Source organism: Crinia signifera, chromosome 5 (assembly GCF_055691185.1).
Source record: "Crinia signifera chromosome 5, ASM5569118v1, whole genome shotgun sequence".
In the NCBI taxonomy this organism is placed as follows: domain Eukaryota; kingdom Metazoa; phylum Chordata; class Amphibia; order Anura; family Myobatrachidae; genus Crinia; species Crinia signifera.
Window position 1 is genome coordinate 147,426,090 of NC_139221.1, and position 14,770 is coordinate 147,440,859.

General features: G+C 42.2%; 1 non-coding gene across 1 annotated transcript; it reads right to left on the minus strand.

Moving 5' to 3' along the window:
• Nucleotides 1-5,500: 5,500 nt before the first annotated feature.
• Nucleotides 5,501-5,619, minus strand: LOC146005968 (5S ribosomal RNA). Its single transcript, XR_014444084.1, has one exon. It is a non-coding gene; the product is annotated as a 5S ribosomal RNA (ribosomal RNA).
• Nucleotides 5,620-14,770: the final 9,151 nt, after the last annotated feature.

Here is a 14,770-nt window from a genome sequence, read left to right on the forward strand (position 1 = left end):
ACAATCACACTCCTCTTATGTTTCATTATTACTGAATATAATGAATGTCAATTATATGCAATACTGATGTATCTAAATACAGAGCATTGTTTAAAAATCATCTCTTTTGTTGATCCGTTGGAAAAAAATGTAGAATAAATACAGGAAAACTACAAACCAGCAACACACAGACTGGCCACGTTAAACCTTTAAAACTCTATGCAAGTAAGTTTGAAAAACCCTGATCCATATATTATGTAGTTATTCATGGTACTGCTAACTGTATGACAAATAATTGGCTGTATGTAGTCAGATTTTAAAAATGAAAACATTGATTTTATTATATAAATTAACATTATACTGAATAACAGTCCTAAGATAAATTCAGTAAAAATATGTGATATCCCTGTAGTCAGAGGACTAGTAGCTTCTATCAGAGCACATGTATGTTTTTGGGAGAGGACCAGAAGCTACCACTGGACTAATAATTGGTCTAATAATGAACGTTTGTTGTGTAAGTTTTTTTGCTCTACACTTGAACAAATTCAGTTTAAGAGAGAATACGGGTAGGGTTTTATTGTGTTATCTCCAGCTGCCATCTTTGGTGTACCTTAACCAAGGCACACACATACACAAGTGTGTTGGTGGGAAACAGCTACATCTTTTATGGAATGGCTGTGATTATTTTGACACCTTTTTAAATGTTATGTAAGCTATTCTATATTATATTTGTATATATTTTATCAAGAATAAAACATTTCTACTAAGAAGGGGTCATTTTGCCATTTCTGAGGGGATTCTTTCCTGAGAGGGCATAATTGCACGCATTGCATTGGACTACTGTATACTGTATGTCTTATGAAGTAGACATGTAAACCACAACCTTGAAACAATATTATTCTTCATGTCTACCTGATTTACAAGATGGACACATAACATGTATCCACTGCTTCCAAAGATTTGAGGCTACAGTATAACCACATTTCCTATAGCGCCCTCTGGTTATTTAATATGTAAATAAATTTAAATGTACATGTATACCTTGCACTGCAGCATGGATTGGCATCACAACAGGGGTGTCGGCTGGACCTGGAAGTCACCAGATGAGGGGTGACGCCAAGGTGTCGGCTCAATGACAGAAGCCAGGGGCAGCACTATAACATTAGTTGCAGCACTCGACTCCTGAAAAATGACATCTTTGGAGTTGTTCACTACTAAAATGGATCACATTGCACATGAAGGAATTACAGATGGTATGATGCACTGTTTTTATACCTTGCACTGCAAAATAGAACTGTGTTAAGCGCCCGAGGGCCAGGTTCCAGACCACATACTCAAACTAGAGGGTCAGTAATGTGGTGGACCATCGACAAACTTGTGTGCTTGATTTGTTTATATGGAAGCTACATAAAAATAATCAATCCTTCCAATCAAAACTGTTAGATCTGATACACTCTTTTCCCTTCCTTGATAGTTTCCTGTTTCCTGACACACCCCCTAAATCATGGGCCCCTACCACTGAATTCTTATTGTCTATCCTAATATTCTGAACATTTTAACGACAGTATTCAAAATGCTTCTTAAGATAAAATATACTATACCTGATCCTTTGTTTACTACAGCAAGATAAATCGCAAAACATAACCACTGCTAAATGGACAACTGTAAATGGACTCTTATGCTGCCAAGATGCCCATACAATATTCAAGAACAGAACCATATACTGTACAGTGTAAATTATGCTTTTGATTCTTAGAATTAGCATGTAACACTTTGAAGAAACAAACAATGTTACTGATTAAAGATACTAGACAGATTTCCAAAATAATTATATTGTTGCCTAAGGCAGCTAACCTTGTCAAGATGAAGATGTGTAGAATAAAACCAGACATCTGAATTTTAGGTTATAACAAAAGTAACTAACTATAAATAGAAAAATGATGATGCAATGTATGAAATTAAGTGACATCATGCACCACAAGACTAAATTGAAAACAGCAAACCAGATGAAGGTTTATAAGAGTTTATATTCCATTCTCACTATATTACAAGAAGAGCAACACAATTCCAAGATATCCATGGTTCTATCCTTGTACAGTTCCCCCTTATGCAGCCTCTGGAGACATGGGTCTAGTTAAAGAAAAAATGATGCTGTCAAGGTTAACGGTCTCATTTTTCACCCAAGGTTCACAATTCTGGATTAAACAAAATTTCTATGGTTGAAATAGCAGCACAATGGGAAGCTGTGACTGTTAACTACATATGAAAGATTGAATCACAGGTGTAAAGGGATTCTTGATATTCTGCTCAAAAACATCGGCTGGCTGAAGAAGATTTGAAAGGATAGTGTGATGTCTTTTGGGGACGTGCCAAGGTGTTTAGTCTGTGCCATCACCTTTCACATATACTGTTACTTCATCAGGAGTTCTTGTCTTTCGTATTGTCCTGTATTTGTTTTTTGTTTTTCATAACTATGACTGGATTTTTGATGACCCAGAAAAATAACAATGAATTAAAAATCCCATACCCGCAATATTTATTTTATTGTAAAAGAAATGTTTTACTGTCAGTACATAATGAGCAAGAGACACATAAATTAGTATATAATGTTTTTAGAAAGAGTAGACGAAGGTGGGGCTAGTTCTTACAAAAATACAGAAATTCAAATATCTCAAAAACCTTTCATCACAGCTTAACAGAAAAATGTACACAGAAAACAGTATTATTTCTTCCATTTATACTGGATTTACATCTAATCATTATAATTAAACAATGTAAAACAATCATAACAATCTTCCCAAGACGAGGGTTAGTTGTTACGAGGTTGGTAACAAAATCTATACAAAATCTTAAAATGCAGTCATTAGAAATCTTTCTATGTTTTTTACCAAATCCCATTTCCCATGTATTTGATAAATAGGGCCAATTGTAATGGGGAATGAGAATCAGAAAGTGAGAGATTTTGTGAGAGTTTTCCCATTTTTTTTAAAGTGGCAATCATATACACTACAAAAAAACAGGTTGAAGTTTGTCATTTTTATCCCAGGAATGCTCTTCATTCATTCATCTGTAGCATTGTTCACATATTTGGAAGGGCCATAAATGGACCTACCCAGAGACTACAGAGTATGTTATGTGTGTGGAGGAAATAACTCTGTATTTTGCATACTTAATGACTGCAATTGAAAGATGTGTTTCATGATTGTCGCGGAGGAGAAGAGTGTTTTTTCCTGGAGTTCATTTTATGTGTTTCGTGAAGTGTGTCATGAAAAGTAAAAATGCCTCATCATTTGCCATCTACTTGGATTTGCAGTTCCTATGCACCCTGGTGGACATTTGTTATAGAATATGGCTTAAAATATTTGTGCAGAAATATGAAAAGCGGAGGAGCTAGATTTCTACTAGCACTGACTGCAAGATCATCATCACCAGTGTTCTCCTCTCTTTGCAGAGGTAATGACTCCACTTTGCTTCTCTCCATTAGTCACAAGGATTTTCTGAGGCCTCTGAACAGTCATAACTCCCATTTTGTCAATGTTCCATCTTTGATACTTAAATCTCATATATATATATATATATATACATACAGTACATTAGCGAATTTGTCATAAAACTCCCCCATGTTATGTTTATTAAAGTTTGTGATTCTACTCAAGATGGTTGCTTCAGGTGTATGGATGGATAGAATTGGATTTTGATTAAAAAACTGAGATTTATGTCTTACCTGTTAAATCTCTTTCTTCGAGGACGTCAGGGGCCACAGGGATTACATTGGGTAGAGAGTGAGGTCACGACCTTTCCAGCACCAGAAAGGATAAAACTTCTGGACTGCCCAGAGACAGCCCTGGCTCCTCCCTCCTCTACCCTGCCTCCTAGGCTAGCTTACTTTCAGTTTTTCCCAAAGCCAGGCAGGAGACAAGATAGAAGGAAGAGAAACCCATAAAGTAACACATTCAACCAATATATGTGTGTGTGGTTGCTCAACAGAGGAACCATAACTGTGACATGTGTAAGTACCTCAACAAAGGAACTTTTAACTAAGTTCACTCAATGGAGGAACTATGAACTTCAATACCATGAAGCAGGCGCGGCAGGGAGGGATCCCTGTGGCCCCTGACGTCCTCGAAGAAAGAGATTTAACAGGTAAGACATAAATCTCAGTTTCTTCTGCGGCAGACGTCAGGGGCCAGAGGGATTACATTGGGATGTCCTAAAGCAGCCACCTAAGGGTGGGGACGCGCCTGTGCCGCAGCCAGTATATTCTGGCCGAATGCCGAGTTCTGAGAGGCAAACATAACAATTGCAAAAAAGCGTAAGAAATCGTTGGCAGACGACCAAGTTGCCGCCTTGCCAAGTTGCTCTGCCGTTGCACCACCTGTAAAAGCCCGAAACACACCCACAGATGTAGTGGAATGAGCCCGTACCCCTGCAAGAACAGGGAGTGAGGTGAACAAGGAATCCTGCTTGATAAACGACCGCAGATATCGGCTGGCAATAGTCTGCATGGTAGCAGACCAGCCCCTCTTATGAATTCTCTAGTGGATAAAGAGAGAGTCAGATGGCCAAAGTATTACAGCGTGATGTACATAGACGTGCAAAGCACAGACCACCTCCAGTTGATTGCTGCCTAGGAGAGACCACCGGCCTACAAAGGGCAGGGATCACTATCTCCTGGATGACCTGAAATTCAGGAACCACCTTGTGAGGTGTAAAGTAATGTTTCAAAGAATCCGTTCTATGAGAATGAAAGGCGATTGACCTGACAGAGCCTGCCGGGCAGACACCCAGCAGCAACGGTCAACAGGAAAACTGTTGTCCCAGTTAGCCTGTAAAGAGCCCTAAAGAGCCTAAAGAATCAGAGAAAGATTTTATCAAACCACCATGTTTGTAACAACCAGAGGTTGGATCTGCAGGATCCCCTGCCAGAATGAGCGGAGATCGTACCACAAAGCTCATAGGCTGTGGAATACAAAGGAGAGAGCCGAGCCCTGTTCCTTTAAAGAAAACAGGCGGAGGCCAGCCCCCACTACTTCTACCGAAAGGACAAAACCCTAGACAAACGGTAAATTCTGGGATTGAATTCAATCCTGTGGCTCTTAATAAGGTTGTCTTAACAACCCTGTGAGCAGTTCTGGCCCCAGAGGCAGACAGATAAGAGAGACCCCTAACCGGGTTCACAGATCCGAGAACCAGATTCTCCTGGATTAAGGGGCCCCCACCTCCACTTTAATGTACAAATTACTTTGAGGAGGAGCAAAAATGGGGAAAAGCCTACCTCCGAACGAATAGCCACTGGACTGACATAACAGAGCGTGGACTCTGTAACCTGCAGGGTCTCGAGACCTGGACACATACAGGGTGACCTGGTAAATGTGACGCAAAGCCATCAATCCACCATTGGTCCACCCCAATGGCCTAACAACCACAGGAACACCTCCGAAGGGAGGGTCCATCTGCCGGTATAGTTTTGCCACAAGGCCGGGATCTTGCTCTGCACCCATTGGAAGAAGTGGGAGGCCTAAGCCTACAGCACCTGGTATTCCCAGACGGTCTCCCATCCAAGTACTAACCAGGCCTGAACCTGCTTGGCTTCCAAGATCAGACGAGATCAGGTGTGTTCAGGGTGGTGTGGCCGTAGGCTCATAGCCGGCCCACTCAGAGTGTCACCCTAGTGGTTGATAACAAACCACCCTTTTTGCATCACCCGACTGGACCTGCACAGGGTGACCTAGAAACCAAGGTTCTACCTTGCAGAAATCCCACAGGACTGTCTTTTTCACTTAGGTTTCAAGACAGAAGCATCTTTTCCATAATAGCATTATCCAGTCTATGCCTTAAGATGTTGCGTGTATAAAACACGGATTTACCAAAAGGATCAGTTTTGGTTATAATGTATGTGTATGTAGATACATTAGAAAACAAACAAACAGGAAACTATATCGAACCGCTGTTTGAATGTAAGAAGCAAGAATGCTGACCTAGCACCGCTATATATATATCCACATATATATATATTGTGTATGTACATGTATATATATACACATGTACATACACAAATGCCTACAAGCATAAACATATGCATTCATGTACCCCTATACAATAGGTCGTACAGATTAAGAGGCAACATATTGGTATATAGCATATGGTGGCGCTGAAATGAACAAGGCCGTCAACATTGGCAACCAGTAAAACTTCTACCAAAGTGAGATTGCATCCCTGAAGGGATGCATAGTCAAGGCCATATTAGCTTTTAATTATAAAAGCTACAGCCAGTGTTACTCCGCTAACATAACTTAAAGGAGAACCATAAGAAATGACAAACCGAATTGTCTGTGGGAGAAAACGTGAGTACCTGGAGTAATCCCACGCAATTACGGGGAGAATATACATAAACTCCACACAGTTAGGGTAATGGCATTGTTTGAATGGAGCCCATGTTACAGTATCTACAACAGCTGGTGTTCCCATGTGATCTCAAACGAGATTGGGCATATCCAGTGTGTTATGAATATAGATTGACATCAGTGCCGTGAGGTAGTAATGTTAACCATTACACAGTTCGTACTGCACCTCCACAGCTGCATCTCCCAAAAATGCTACCCCGCTGGGGTGCAAGGCTACTAGAGGCCTGGAGGAATACTAAGTCAAATTATCTCAAATGTGCGATCTGCATGTTACATGCATGTGATCCTAATGTAAATCCGACTACATAGTCAGATCCCACACTGGATTGTATTGTGCGTACACACCACAACCAGCTCTATATGTGACAGTGCAATGTTCCAACTTCCAATGACCAGGAATACCGAAGGTTATCCTGTGGAGAAATTACACTTCAGAGTCCACCGTTGGTGACGTTTGCCATAGTGCCCTGTCCAGAACATGAAATAACCCCTGGTATTGTGGGGACTGAATCCTTATAGCCGTGCGCTTTGTCTACTTAAGAGACGGGAGCATTGCTGATTGAGCTATTGCTCTATTAGGGTAAAACAGGCTTGGCCTATGTTCCGACAGGGTTTAAAAGTTAGCAGAGGTGTCTTACACTAAGTGTCTGGACCAGAACTGTAATGGCTGCACACACTGTGGTTTCTAATGGACTTGCTATGGAAAACTTTGCTAACTCATGAGTTAGTAACATACAAGTCATGCTATCTGCATTAGACATTGCTGCCCTTGCATTTGATTAATGGAGTGACCTCTGTGTCACTCTGATAGCAGGGTATAAGACTTCCTGCTGTCCTCTGTATGACCTAGCTGGCAGCAAACTGTCCCCCCATAAACTGTAATCTGAGAACACAGTATCTTTCTGGAAGAAAGCAAGAAGGGGTTTTTATTTTGTCAGCCAGCAGATACACATTGCACAATTAGAGGCTTATTGCAGAAATCTAACGATCTCTATGTCACAGAGGAAAAATACATCAGGGAAGGCCACAGACACATGCCTCAGATGACAATGTAAACTGAGTTATACACTTTCCACCTGACAATATATACACTACACACACACACACACACAGGGAGAGAGAGTAGGTATAGGTAACCAGAGATAGAATCACTGGATAAGAGAGACAGTATAAGGAGATGAGCTGCCCAGGCCATCAACAACACCATGGTATATAACACAGGAGTGCTATGACCTAATTTACATACAGCCCAATACTGTCCCACTATGCTCTAAACCCCACTGTCTGATCACAGAACCTGGGGGAGCTACTGCATTCAATATGCAGTTAACCAGGACAAGCTTAAGCACAGCCCTGGCATTAGCAGTCAGGAGCTTCAGCAGCGTGCAATGGCGGCAAGTTTTTTTTATGTTAAAATGACTGCCAGAACCGCCTGATAGCTGGGAAAGTGTTATGGTCTCTGGGAGCAAAACCCTGCGGTAAGCTCTCCTCCTGACCAGCTACGTCCTTACAATGGCGTCCCTTTTTGAAAGGGTAGCCGCGCCATTAGGCTATACTCATATGCCCAGGCTGGCCGGACTTGCAATGAGTGCAGGACACCAATATAGGAGTCCCTATGTCACTATCGCTGTCCTCTAAGATTGTACAAGAGGCAGCTAAACGGGTACAGCTAACACCTATACTTCTGACATGCAGTGATGGTGTTAACACAGTTATGAGACATAGCACAATGCAAATAATAATAAAAGTGGCACTGAGCTCCGCAAAGCACAAAGGCCGGCAGGAGCATAAAGTACTGTACCCTGTGCTCCAGTAGGAGAGGTACAGGGGAGATTTGCCCAAATGGCCTGGCTGTGAAGAGGTGGACCCCGGACTGGCAAAGTGCTCTCCGTGTCCCTCTATCACTACAGTATGTAGCAGGCAGGAAGAGATCAGGGCTGGAAACCACGTGGGTACATCCTAGCTCCTGTCTCCGGGAGAGGGGCTGTGTGAGGAGAGGCTCCCTCCCCCTACTAGCAAATGGCCACCGGGATTAAATGACTCATGTGGCGCAGGTAAAATGGCGGGGATCCGGCGCTTGCCGGGCGGCCCCGCTTACCGACGCCACTGCCTACACTCAAAGTCTCCCTGGTGGTCCAGCGGGACAGAGTGCACAACACTACGAGAGGCGGCGGTTCTGCCGCTTGCTAGTGCAGCCCGGCGATCCCCCTCGCCGAGCTGCTCAGCCGCCATTAGAAATGCGCACGCGCGCGCTCCCAGTGGGGAGCGCGTTACCTGTGAGCGGTGCTCACCGCTGATGTCCCGGTCCCCGTCGCAGCTGTGCTCTCCAGTGCTTCAGAGCCAGCCGAACACCTCCACTTGTGGGAGCCACGTGGGTGGTGTTGGGCTGCCGGGTCCCGGGTGATGGAGCGCAGTGCAGGGGTCTAAAAGTCAGTGTAAAAATAAGAATAAAAAAAAAAAAATTAAAAACGAAGTTTAAGCTGCTTTAACAGCAGCCCTTTCAAAATGCGTGTTGGCTCCTGCCAGCACAACTAAAACTGAAAGTAAGCTAGCCTAGGAGGCAGGGTAGAGGAGGGAGGAGCCAGGGCTGTCTCTGGGCAGTCCAGAAGTTTTATCCTTTCTGGTGCTGGAAAGGTCGTGACCTCACTCTCTACCCAATGTAATCCCTCTGGCCCCTGACGTCTGCCGCAGAAGAAAAATGTTTCATTCAATTTTTGGTAGCACTTTTTAGTTGTCAGGAGTTTGGATACTATTAGCAAAGGTAACATTCATATGTCGCTGCTTTTGCATCAGTCATAGTCATTCTATAAAATACTTTAGAACATTTCTGTATGTATGACGGCAGTTCCTGTCAATTCAGGAATACTTGCCTGGGTTTAGTATATTTTACCAATTTAGTTGTGCGCCGAGTGTTCTCTTTTCATTTCATATACCATTGTATGTTTCATAAAATGTATTGGGTGAAAATCCATTGCTTTTCTTAAAGAAATATTCCTTGATTTTATCATTTGTGTCTGACTCCATGTGCAGTTTCAGGTATTGTAAACCTGCCTATTTTCTATTTATAGTGACTAACCATGGCAAACCCATACAGAAGAGCCTAAATAACAAAATCTAAACCTAAAAGAGAAATGGTAGTACTGTGGGGCATGTTGTTACAAGTACCAACTTGCACCAAGTGACATCAGATAACCAAGATGGCCGTAGTTGGAGTTCCTTGCTTCAGTTCACAATTTTAACAGTGATAATAAATAAACAAATGGTCTGCGAATCTAATAAAATGAATTCTAAAAGCTACTCACCTCCCAGTGGTGTCATTTCCCAGCAGGGGACTTGTGGGGGGAATACACTCCCTAACCATCTTCCACCAACCTAGCATTATAGAACTGGAAAGGATCCACTAACTTTTGCGTTTATGGATCTTGTCATACTAATCCTCCAGTGTATTTATGTCTACAGGAGTTGAATATTAGTTCCTTGTTCCTATATATGTGGCCCACATACAATAAAAGGAACAAATGAGAACTATGGGCCTTATTCTGCTTGGTGCGGTCCGTTCCAAATTCTTTCGGAACTGACCAAACGACACGCCGTGTGGACATTCTAAGAACACACGCCCAAAGGTCGTCTGCATCCCTTCGGACGGACTCACTAAGAAGAGGGAGTGTCTTCGGATGGACTCACTAAGAGGGAGTGTCTTCGGGCTTCATCCAAACGTGCGTGTGCGGTGTGAGCACAAAGATTCTGCATGGTCTTACCGCGTCCGAACGGACGGGAAGCTGGCCATACGCACCGATTTGGTGTATTTCCGCAAACCTCACTACTCTATTCGGAACTCATGCATCTGCAACATGATACACTTATGCAATTAGCCAACCTCATAAAAAATGGTTTATTTGTAAATGTAATCAATTAATTCCTAATTGATACTTAAACACATTACTAGCACTTTAGATTAACCCTTACATCATGTAAAGTGGTATTACTTCATTGTTGCCCTTTTACCTGTCAGTGGTTCCAATTGAACCTGTGAAAAGAGTGTAATTAATCACTAATGAGTAGGGGAGTGGATTGTATTGTGGTCAGCTGAGAGTGCTTCAGGTGTGGGCGTACTAATTGGGCGAACCGAATGCCTAGCGCATGAACAAGTGGTCTCCGCAAACTGAAACTTGCTTATGGACACCGCATATTTCATGCGTGTTGGTTCGCTTGCAGTCGGTGTCCTGTCCGAATACACGCCTACCACAGTTCGTGCACTCCCACGTGTACACCCAGTTTTGCCCACTTTGAAATCGCGCCCTTGTGTACGCCCACATGATGCCCATATTACGCCCATATTTCCCGAACCAATTCGGTGCACATTCCAGGACGGTCTTGGCGAGAACGAGTGCAGAGACACTACGTTGCACATGCGCATTGCGTTCCCTACTCGTTCTCGCCAAGACCGTCCTGGAATGTGCACCAAATTGGTTCGGGAAATATGTAAATGTAAAATTACCATGATTCGTTTTAATCCAAAACTTATAGTCAATGATACCCGGGGTAAATGTACTTAAGCTTGTAAAAAGGAATAGAGGTGATGTTGCCCAATCAGATGCTAGCTATCATTTTCTAGGATGCAATAGAGAAATGATTGATTGCTATTGGCAACATCATCTGACTTTATTTTTAGAATCTTTAGCAAATGTACTCCCCAGGCTGCCACTAGAATCAAGCCTTAAATGATGTCAACAATGAACTTCAACTTTTAGCACCATAGATACCAGCATCTCCCAGAGTTTCCTTAGTATACCAAGTGCCTCCGTCCATGTGCAGGAACTTCATCAAACCTCCCAAATTCTTGCAATCAACCTCTCCTACTCCAACCCTATATACCACTCAGGATCACAAACTATCCCTGACCTAACAGGTAGAAGAGACAAACAAATGGTCTGTACTTTATTCTCAGAAGAGACAAATGTGATAAGATGACCTTTTCCTTTTCAACCTTTTGTCAATGTCGACCTTTGTCAGGGTCAACCTATTGACTGTCAATGCTTCAATCAAATCCTCAAAGTTATGTACAGTACAGAGGTATGTAATAATACTATAAAGGGAGTGGCACTAACACTAAGTGTACATGAACCACAATGTGTACATTTGTGTTCTGCAAAAGTTGTGTAGGAGTATCAATTGAACTATATTACTATACATGTAAAATCTGAAATGTTGACTTACAGTACAAAGTATGTGCAAATAACAGGTGTCAAATAATATTAATGAATGGAAGTATCCCCAAAAAAATCAAAATCTGAGTGTTTGGTAATAGGACATAAAATATATAGTTGTGGGTTTTCATATATATATATATATATATATATATATATATATATATATATATATATATATATATATATATATATATATATATATATATATATATATATATATATATATATATTACTGCATCATGGATTTTAATGAGTTTGTTGGTTATATATTTGGATTATGAATAAAGCTTACCATTTTAAAATAATTCCTGCACAAAATTAAAAGACGTACTCATTTAGTCGAGCTTGCAATCTATATAACCTTCTGGGGCAATCCTCTCTAAAGAGCCACCATAAATACTGCCCCCCTTTCTGTATTCTGTAAGATAATATCAGGAGTCTGGTTAATATGAGTCAAACATTTCTAGCTACAGCAAAAGGGCACGGTGGGTGTAATAACTACCCAGAACTTTTATGGAACCATGCAGGCTTTGTATTTTAAAGCTATGGGGATATTTCACTGCTACAGCCTGCAAAGCGATGAAGATTAGCTGCTGCATATGTCTGCAGAACAGAACAGACACCATGACACTTCCAGCACCTAATACAGTGCATCTGTTAAATTTTTTGTACTTACAGTAGGTTATATTGAAGTAGCGGGAAGCGGGCAGGCAGCTGACATCCTCTGACGTCAGCTGCCTGCCCCCAGTTCATGTGCAAATTTCCATGGGAGCGCCCAGCATTTTCATGGGAACACCCATGAAGCACTAGGTATTCCCATGGGAGCAACCACAGGCCGCCTCCACACCAGCACTGCTGTGTGCGAGTGGCCGGTGAATAATCAATTTGCTGTGCCTGCTCGCACGAAGCAGAGTGTGTTTGTTCTGTGCTTCTCATTTGCAATAGTTAAGGTCCATACACACTGGGCGATTTTGGCCAGCATGTATGGACAGCGATGATCGTTGTCATCGCCCGGAGGAAAGCCGCTCAGTGCATACACACTGAGCAGCTTTCCCCCTGCCTGGCACTGTCAGCGGGTGGCGTATGGCTTTCCATAGCGCAGGGCTATGGAAAGACATCCACAAAGCCGCTCATCTGCTGGTAATACCAGCAGATGAGCGACAGCCGGTCATGATGATGCTGAAAGCCGCTCAGATTAGAAAACTGAGCGGCTTTCACATGAAAGTCGCCTAGTGCATATGGGTCTTTATTGTCACAAGTTGGGTGTCTATTTATAGCTTGGAGAGCCCTAACTCTTGGAAAGGTTGTTTTTAACCTCTGACATCTGGGAAGCTATTAACAGATTGGAGTACTGGTTAGAAAGTTTCACAGACATTTCCTATCAGTGTTCTGCTGGAACACTGTCTGGTTAATGAAATAATGGGGTGATGGCACCATGTGGGCAGCACAGACGGTGTAATGGTTAGCACTACTGCCTCACATGTCATGGGTTTGATTCCCACCATGGCTGAAACTGTGCGGAGTTTGTATATTCTCCCCGTACTTGCGTGGGTTTCCTACCACAATCCAAAAATATACTGGTAGGTTAATTGGCTCCTAACAAAATTACCCCTAGAATGAATGTATGTGTACTGTACATGTGGTAGGGAATATAGATTGTAAGCTCCATGGGGGCAGGGAATTATGTGAATGTTCAAATATTCTCTGCAAAGTGCTGCGGAATGAGTGTGCGCTATATAAATAAATGGTAATAAATAATCTGGATGAACACGGATCTGTCTGGCTGGAAAATGACGGGTGTTTGTTCACTGTGAGAGCACTTGTATAGTTGCCAGCCCGTTTGCATGGAGCAGTGCGAGCAGGGGACGTGGGGCGACTGGCAATGGTCACGCCCCTGCAAACACTGGGTGTTCCCATGCAAATGGTGTTGTGATGTGCCGGGGGCGGGCAGCTGACATCACTGGATGTCAGCTGCCATCCTGTTCACGTAGCAGGGCGCTGCAAATCTGGGTCACCAGAGAGTGACTTAAGAAATCATTCAATGGTCAGCGACCATCAAATGAATTTGGGCCCACACGCAAGGCTGTGAATGGATGTTTATGCAAAACATCAATTTGCATGCATGTGGGGGGATTTGCCGTGTGAAAGGGGGGCAAGCATTTGTGCGGGTGGCGTTTAATTTTCCACATTTAATTTGCAGAATGACCCACTTTGTTCTCATATATTGCATGAACAAGATCAGTGTCACTTCTGGTCATTACATGTAATATGTGCTCTATATTTCAATAATTTGAAGTATTACTGAAAATGTGGCTATTTTCCTGTATATTGTGTTATACAGTAGATCAGGTTTACGTGTCATAATTTGACTCACGGTATCATACTGAATGCAATTTTTTTCACATGATCAGCTGGCAACACAAAAATAGTAATAGGAAACTCTTGTATAAGGAAATTTTCTTATTTATTGTGTAAAAGTATTCGTTGGCAGGGGCGACCCCCATACCCGCAGGCCGCCCCAATCCATGCAAATGGAAGCCGTTCGCAAAGCGGAGCTGTACATGCACGTAATCGCGCTGTTCCAAATGAGTTAGAAAGAGGGCCCAAATGTGCTTTGCAAACTAACCTGAATCACCCCATAGATTGCCAGTTATGGTGAAGATCAAAAGGGATGTCATCTCAGCGAAACATTGAGTTTGTAACTAAACAGATGACATGCTGGCATGGTACAATGTCAACAATGACATTCAGTAATGGTAACGACTTAAAAATGTCAACATTGTTAATGCCAACATACTCCATTACGGTTAGGCTGAATATATTAATGTCAAATGAATCATACCACATCCGATTAACTACTTCCATCATAGAAACTAGATATAGAATGAAATTATTCTTATTGCCATGATGATAAACAAAACGGAAGTATTAAATGTCTTCAAACAATTAGAACATACAAGAATATTGGCCCTGATTTAGAGGTGTGCACTCTTGCTGTCACGGCTGTAGATTTTGTATAGTAGCTATTGATGTAGGAAAATATGACAGAACTTGCATTAAGACATCCAGTGGAGCCAGTGCAGCATGTGTAGACATTTGTAGCATCAAACGTTGGTCATGCAAACAATGACTCTGAGTGAGTGCATAGTTATGCAGCATTGGTGCTGTAACGAAAAG